The sequence below is a fragment of the Silene latifolia genome, chromosome 5 (genome assembly GCF_048544455.1).
Source record: "Silene latifolia isolate original U9 population chromosome 5, ASM4854445v1, whole genome shotgun sequence".
NCBI classification, from domain to species: Eukaryota; Viridiplantae; Streptophyta; class Magnoliopsida; order Caryophyllales; family Caryophyllaceae; genus Silene; species Silene latifolia.
This window is the reverse complement of record NC_133530.1, coordinates 70,640,540-70,648,840: the sequence shown is the minus strand read 5'-3', so window position 1 is coordinate 70,648,840 and position 8,301 is coordinate 70,640,540. Positions and strand designations below refer to the sequence as shown.

The 8,301-nt window shown below is 35.3% G+C and overlaps 1 long non-coding RNA gene across 2 annotated transcripts; it reads left to right on the top strand.

Moving 5' to 3' along the window:
• The first annotated feature begins 2,010 nt into the window (after window positions 1-2,010).
• Window positions 2,011-7,890, top strand: LOC141656149 (uncharacterized). 2 transcript variants are annotated; one of them, XR_012548391.1, is made up of 3 exons: window positions 2,011-2,093; window positions 2,330-2,391; window positions 7,721-7,890. It is a non-coding gene; the product is annotated as an uncharacterized LOC141656149 (long non-coding RNA). The 2 variants fall into 2 exon arrangements; XR_012548390.1 differs by lacking the exon at window positions 7,721-7,890 and adding an exon at window positions 2,653-2,973.
• The last annotated feature ends 411 nt before the right edge of the window (window positions 7,891-8,301 follow it).

Here is an 8,301-nt window from a genome sequence, read left to right as displayed (position 1 = left end):
GTGAAGATGCAAGATGAGTTAGAGAAAATGGGAATTTGTGTGATAAGAAAAGGGGATTCAGTTGGAGATTTGACTATTGAGCCAGAGTTATATAAAGATTAGAGAAAAGCAGAAAGGGGGCCCGAGAATAGAGAAGTGGCGCATGACCGTGGTGGAGGGCGTGCCGTCTCGATTCGACGCGGGGGTAGATAGTGGTTTGAGGTTCAATGGGAGATGGTGTGTACCTGATGATGAGGAATTGAAAAGAAAGATTTTGACTAAAGCACATTCTACACCGTATTATGTGCATCCTCGAGGGGATAAGTTATATAAAGATTTGAAGAAAACGTTCTGGTGGCCTGGGATGAAGAAGGAGGTTGCTGAGTTTGTTTCGAGATACCTAGTTTGTCAAAGGGTGAAAGGTGAGCATAAGAGACCACATGGTAAGGTACAGTCTTTAGATGTGCCTGAGTGGAAGTGGGAGAGAATTTCTACGGATTTCATTGTTGGTTTGCCTCGTACTCAGAAGGGCAATAATATGATTTGGGTAATAGTAGATCATCTGACTAAGACATCACACTTTATTCCTATGAAAGATACTTGGAGTAAGGTTGAGTTGGCTAAAGCTTATGTGAGAAATATTGTGAAGTTATATGGGATGCCAAAAGATATTGTTTCTGATCGTGATTCAAGGTTTATTTCTAAGTTCTGGCAAGAGTCGCAAGAGTGTATGGGTACGACTTTAAAGATGAGCACTGCATTTCATCAAGGTACAGACGGACAGACTGAGAGGACTATTCAGACTTTGGAGGATATATTGAGAGCTTGTGTCTTGGAGTTTGGAGGTTCATGGGAAGAGATGTTAGACTTGATAGAGTTTTCTTATAATAACAGTCATCATGCTAGCATTGGTATGACACCTTTTGAAGCTTTGTATGGAAGGAAGTGTAGGAGTCCAGTTTGTCGGGACGATGTCACTGATGCTGTGACACTGGGGCCGGAGTTGATCCAGCAAATCGTTGAGCAAGTACATGTAATTAGATAGAAGATGAGAGCTGCACAAGATCGCAGAAGAGTTATGCAGATTTGAAGAGAAGTGAGATTGAGTTTGTTGTGGGAGACAAAGTATGGTTGAAAGTGTCACCAATGAAGGGAGTGATGCGGTTTGGCAAGAGAGGAAAGCTGAGTCAGAAGTACATTGGACCTTATGAGATTTTAGATAGAGTTGGTGAAGTGGCATATCGTCTTGCACTACCACCAGCCTTGGCGAGAGTTCATAATATTTTTCATGTTTCACAGCCGAGGAAATATGTGAGTGATCCTACTCATGTGTTAGCAGCTGAGACAGTTGAGATGGATGAGAATTTGTCTTATGTGGAGGTGGGTAAGGAGATCTTGGACAGAAAGGTGAGGAAGCTAAGACTAGGAATAGTGAGATCGCTTTGGTGAAAGTTCTATGGTCTACTTATAATGTAGAGGAAGCTACTTGGGAAGCTGGAGTTGAGATAAAAGAGAAGTATCCTCGTTTGTTTGCTTAAGGTATGTTGGTTACGAGGCCATAACCTTTTCTTTTACGAGAGTAGAATATATTACCGCGTATAATTTTGGAAATATATGATAGTAGTTTAACTAAATGTGTGTCGTTTATCATTTAATTGTTTAGTTGGGTAGTGAGGTGTGGTGAACTTCGAGACGAAGTTCTTTTTAAGGAGGGAAGACTGTAGTACTCCGTATTTTTTAACAATTTATAATTTATAAGATGTGAATAAATAATAGTTGTTGTCGTAAAAAGAAAAGAAAAAAAAATAAACAAACAATATGGACCGTGTAAGAACACGGGTGGATGGGCCGTGTTGCACACGGTTGGACAAAGTGAAGGGAGGAGGTAGTATGTGGTTTGGGTGTTATCTTTGTACTAAGATATTTTCATTAGTTTAATATTAAAGGCAACTTCCTAGAACCTTCCATCTTCACCTACCAACTTAAATAAATACATAACCTATGCCTCACCATCATAATTATTCCACTTCAAAAACTCAATACATATACTTGTGAGGAAGAGCTTTTGTGGGCAACTTTAAGACAGAATTTTTATCGCGCGCAAATTAATTGTGGTAAGTTGTTTTATCGTCTCACATCAATTATTTACGTTGACCTTGACTCGTACCCTTGACCCGTGGACTGATCGTGGCCGTGGAAGACGTTGACCGACGGGTTTGACCACCGTCGGGTCAACCGGTTATGGGGATCGTGTTGTGACGGTTTTTGCGGGATTATTTTGGGTAGTTTACATCTTAAATTCATTAATAAGATTAGTTTATAATTATACATAATTTAATTGATTGTTTAGGTGGTGGATTTGTGGAGGAAGCTTTTTGATTTATTTTGATTGATTGTGAAGAATTGCTAAAGGTAGGTTAACTACTCAACTATGTTATTTGGTAATTGGTAAATCGTTAAAAGATGGATTATTGTTATAATTATTGTCTTGAGCATATCGTCACAATTGTTGTCTTGAGCATATCGTCATAATTGTTGTCTTGAGCATATTGTTATAATTTTTGGCTTGTGCTTCTTATAATCATGTTATTATCATTGTTGGTTGGGTCACTATTGTTGGTTGGTATTGTGAAAGAGGATTGACATTGCTATTGAGATTATTTGGTTGGCCAGGCACGGGGATGTGGAAGAGCCGTGGCCCTATGCGGTTTTGGTCGGCCAGGCACGGCGGTGTTCGGAGTTTGTCGTGGACCTAAGCATTACACCGTGTGGTGTCGGTTGTTGTGTTTCGGTGTGGCGTGTTGTGCACACGGTTTGGCCATGTGATTGTGATGGTCTTTGGCTTATGTATCTTTATTATATCTTATTGTAGGTTATCGTATTATTATTGTTTTTTAGCTATCCTACTCAACCTCGTGGTTGACTGTGTATTCGTGAACACCTGTGATGAATCAAATATTGGGGAGCAAATTGATTGATTTCGGGTTAGCTTGTGTGAAGTCTTTGGATGCTTAAAGGGGAACTTGGGTTGACATCATCACTTGAGTCCAGAGATCGCCTTAATTTATTCAGACACTATTTAGTTTAATTTCCGGTGCAGTTGTTTCAAACGTACTTTGTAATATTTAATCATCTTGTTGGAGTTTTGTAATAAAACCTTTTGAGGCACTTTAATTTATATCGTCTTAAAGTACTTGGTAATTTTTGTCTTTTATACTTACTACCTCAGATAACTGAGATGATAACTCCTTTATTTACTTGAGAATGTCTTGCTAAAGGCTCTTAAATAAATGGGGGTGTTACAAAGTGGTATCAGAGCGAAAGTTCCTAAGCCTAACAAATGAATTTAATGAATTTAGGATGAGTCTAATAAAATGAACCCGGGGTAGAAACTGTTTAGGAGCCTTCTTCTAGATTAGGGAGACGTCCTTGATCTGACCCTTTTCAGTTTTGAGCCGGTCACCTCGAGGAAGGTTAAGAGGAGAGAAGGGTAGTTAGCGTGGATGGTTTACCTTAAGGGTCTAAATATATTAAAGATAAATTTATAAGTTATGCAACTTTAAAGTAGTTTAATTTAATTGAAAATAAATTTTAATGGTAAATAGAGGTAACCCGGACGTATTTAAAACCAATACTAATTAGCGTATAACTCAATAACCGGATAGTGCGCGAGTAACAATATTAACCAGTAAAGAACAATGTACCTCATCCTAGCGTATTAAACTCTACTAAATGATTATTGTTTTACAAGTCAATCATTATCGTAATGAATTTAAGAAACTTGTTACTCGTATTATACTTTGGGCCTCGTTATCATAATCCCTATTATGAGGAAGATGTTAGAGTTACACCAGGTGTATGAGGCCCTCATACACCACAATAAAAACGCTCCACTTGTCAAACTTGAAGAATCTGATTTTAGTCATTTATTCCCAATATTCCTTCATTAATTGCGCCTTAATCATTGTTCTCGGTATTGACAACCTACCTAATTAATTAATATTACTTTCAACTAATTTTTTTATTTAACTCTAATTTATTAATAATACCTTTATTATTATACGAGTAGTATTTAAATATAATCGCGTGTATTTAAATTTCAGCATATACATTTCGTATATTGTATATTTGTACTTTGCTAATACTATATTAATTACCCCTTATCCGTATTTTTCTTTGTACTTTTTTTTATGATTACAGTAATTTTGTTAATTTACTTATTTTTTAAATATTTTTTTTTTGTAGTTTATTCTTATGTTGTGTTATGATTAATTTTTATTTGTAATTTTTTTTTACGATGACATCAATAATTATTTTTAAAAATTCTATTTTTTTTTACACACACTGATTAAAATTTTAAATTTAATTTATTTTTCATTAAGTGTATCATGATTAATAATTTATATATTCAGTTAATATTTTTGACTTGTAAAATCCTACTTATTATTGGACAATATTTTTTTGGTCATTTATATTTGGTAATATAAATGGTGGAGCCCATAGTAAAAATGATGCAATATACTTTTTGGAATGGAATTATAACAATATAAGATCTTGGTGTAGTGGTGCGTTTGTTACTCGCTTTAGTAGCGGCCTGTGTTTGGCTAGTTGATATTGTCCATAGTATAATACAAACCAACCTTTTTATCCTTGAAAAATACTATATAAACCAAATTTAACCTAACAAAGATTTAGGATTTGGAGTTTAGGGTTTGGAGAATTTGAAAGAAAAATGAGATAATGGGTTGGTTGAGAAATGTGGTTAGCATTTAGTGTATATATAGCATATAAATGAAACATGTGTCGTTTCATATGCCAAGAGTTCTTTTTTAGTTAATAAATTTAAATTAATATATTTTCGTTTATGAAGTTGTTTTTTAATTAATGTGCATATTTAGGAAATGACAATGTGTCCTTTAATCTTCCAATACAATGAGTTGTATTTTAATAAATATTAATTAATATAATACGGAGTATATTTTTGTTTAGAAAGTTATTTTTTAATTATTGTATTTCAACAATTAATTCGAACTAAAAATAAAGGGAGTATCGTAGAGAAACCACTACAATATAATATTACTTAAATGAAATAATATTAAGATAAACTTAAAAAACAAAAGTGTACTTGCATTTTGGTTCAATAACATGTAATGGCAATTTATGCAAATCGCATTTCATGTCACAATCGCAACTTGTTCAAATCAGATTTTTTTTTTTTCAGATCTCAATTTATTCCACAATACCCAGAAAATTACAACTTATAGATGAAAGCTACTACAAATAACATTAACATAAAACCAACCAACTTAACATAAAACTTAACAACATTTGCTAATGCAACAATTTCTTTCTTCAACTTAAGAATGTCTTCATTTTCCCCTTAAACACCACTTGACCCATCTCCCTCTTCATAACAATTCTTCAATTCTACCTTTCGAGTATAAATAATATGATTCTCCGTCAACCAAGTAACAAATATATTACATTCTTGACATTTAAAGTAAGCTTTTAGTGGGTTGCTTGCGGATCCGAAATTTTTTTGTAACACTCCGTATTTTAAAATAATATTTTATTATAAAAGTATTTTATTAAATTAATTATTTCGAAGTCTATGGATTTATTTTGGAAATATTTATAATTATCACTTCCATCCTATTTTTATTATTTCTCGTTTTGACCTACTTCAGATGGGTTAAAATGTCCGTGCACGATTTTACAATTTTAATTTAATAACTATTTTTCTATTATAAGGCCTCCTTGCGTTTTAATATGGCTCAATCCAATTTGTAATCAGATAATCCATTGTATGAGCTAATGGACACAAAGCCCATTACTTAATCCTCTTATAAATAGATTTAACCTAGCAAGCAACTAGGTCAATCTATTCTTTTCTTTGGTGCGTGGAACAGACGCACGGCTCTCTTCCTCTTCTCTCTCTTTTGTTCTCTTTTCTCCCTTTGACTTCATTGTTGAATATCTTTCCTTCCTCCAAACTCATACACAAAATATATTTTAACAATCCTTGCTCTTATCTTTACAACTTTCCAAATAATTTTATGGGGATTATTTGTATGGACCTTTAGACCTACCTTTAAGGTCTCTTATTTTTAATGGGTAAAGAAGAAGAAGAATCTTTTATAGTGCTTTCATGGTTTTTGATTTGTGCCTTTCATTAAAGTCGATTTTTGGGACGTGGACACGTGTTGGAGACAAGGCTTTGTTGGTCGTTTTCTTTATGACAATTTTCATTAATTGCTAAAAAGGTAACTAGGTGTTTCTCTTTTAATTATGTTTATGCCAATTGATGTAATTAATATGATTTAATGATTGTTTTACATGATTGGTACATGTTTGACTATTTGTTATCATGATTAAATATGTTTCGCATGTTTGTATATGTTTTTATGCGTTAATTACATGTCATATGTTGCTTATGCGTTAAATATGGGTGTCATGAGCGTAATTAGGGTTTACGAGTGAACCCTAGTGACGGCATGATAGGCGGCCAAGAGTGCTCTCCAAAGTTATGGCTAAAGCTAGTATAACCTTGATGATGATTCAAGTGTTATAGCTGAAGTTAGTACAACTTTGGGTTGTTACTCAAGTTATGGCTGTTTGAGGTATAACCTTGGAAATATGAATTCAAGGTTATAGCTGAACCTACTATAACATTGAAGAGCGAGTCAAGGTTATAGTTGTAACTAATGTAACCCTGGGATTATGGCTTAAGGTTATGGTTAATGCTAGTATAACTTTGAGTTTCGTGTCAAGGTTATGGTTGAGGTAAGTATAACTTCAAGTTATATATATACTGGAGTTATAGTAGAGGTTACTATAACCTCCCATCCAGAGTTCATGTTATGGTTAAGGTTACTATAACATTGATAGTTTATACTTGTCTCATATGTTGTATTGTGTTCAACGTGTGTGTCCTTATGGGTATGAGTCATTGATTACTTTTGTTCATATGATAAGTAGGGTAGTCAGTTATACTATCCTATGAGATGAGTCGTGACGTTGTTCATGCATATTGGTGCAGTCAGTTATACTGTGCATTTGTTGGTTGGCTTGTGTATAGATGACGATAGTATCAGTTATATACTGTCATACTGTCGGAATGAACTAAGGCTACCCTTCGGGGATTTGTTATGGTCTATGTTCGGGATTGGTCAGAGGCAGTTCGTTAATCACTCTGGTCCCCGTGTGTCGTCCGGTATACAGTTATTGCACCGAGAGGTCTGGCCAGGTCTTAGTCATATAGGCAGTGGTTATACGTTATACATAGTGTGGATGCAGTTCGTTAATCGGTCCACTGTGGGTGCAGTTCGTTAATCGGCCCATACCATTGAATGGAGGCAGTTCGTTAATCGCTCCATTAGTTAGAGGCAGTTCGTTAATCGCTCTAACGGCGTTCATTCTATACATTGTGCTTGTTGGTTTGGATCGATCACATGTATTGTGGTTATGTTGGTTCTATGGTTCACACGTGGTCATACTATGGTTTACGTTATCACGTGTCGTCACATGCTTCCTTTGGAGTTGTTATCATATCATAAGATTGTCTTAGTATGTTATCGTTTAATGGTAAGTTGGTGTCGAGTTTTCATGAGTATAGATGGTCACACATGTTTACTGGTTTTGCATTTCAATTGTTAATGATTGTTAGTTATATTCAATTGTTGTAAACATGATTGGGAGAGCATCTAGTTACTCCCGACTAATTGTCGACCCCTATTCTCAGGTTATTCAGATGGTTTGCTGTTTGGATGATATCATGCTGGGGAAGTTCTTGGCGGCGAGATGAATAAGGAATTAGGACTTTGCTTTATGTTTTAAGAACCCTTGAAATAATGTATTAGTTTGGTTTTGGATTTAGTATCCATCCAGATTTGGGCTTGGTGTTTCCGCCACCTTGACCCTTTTATCAGTATCGTACTCTGATATTTACTTTATAGTATGTTTTTTCTTTGTTTTATAATCCGGTTTGTTACAAGTGGTATCAGAGCAACCCTGCGACCGTGTGGTGATGGGAGGCGGATGTTATACGCTCCTGGAGGCAGTTGTTATAAGCTCTATTGTGATCACCCACCTAGCGGGGGAAGATTCTGGGTTAGCGGTTATGCTCCCAGGCGCAACGAGGACGTTGCGTTCTTCAAGTGGAGGTGATTGTAACACCCCACGTTAAGTGAAGAGGTCCAGTGATAGGCTTAAATGACTAGTGCTTAAAGGGATTGAAAGTACTACTCATATCATCAAAGTGCACTTTCTTTTATGGTCATCCATGCAAAAGAACTCCACAGTTAAGTGTGCTTGGCTGGGAGT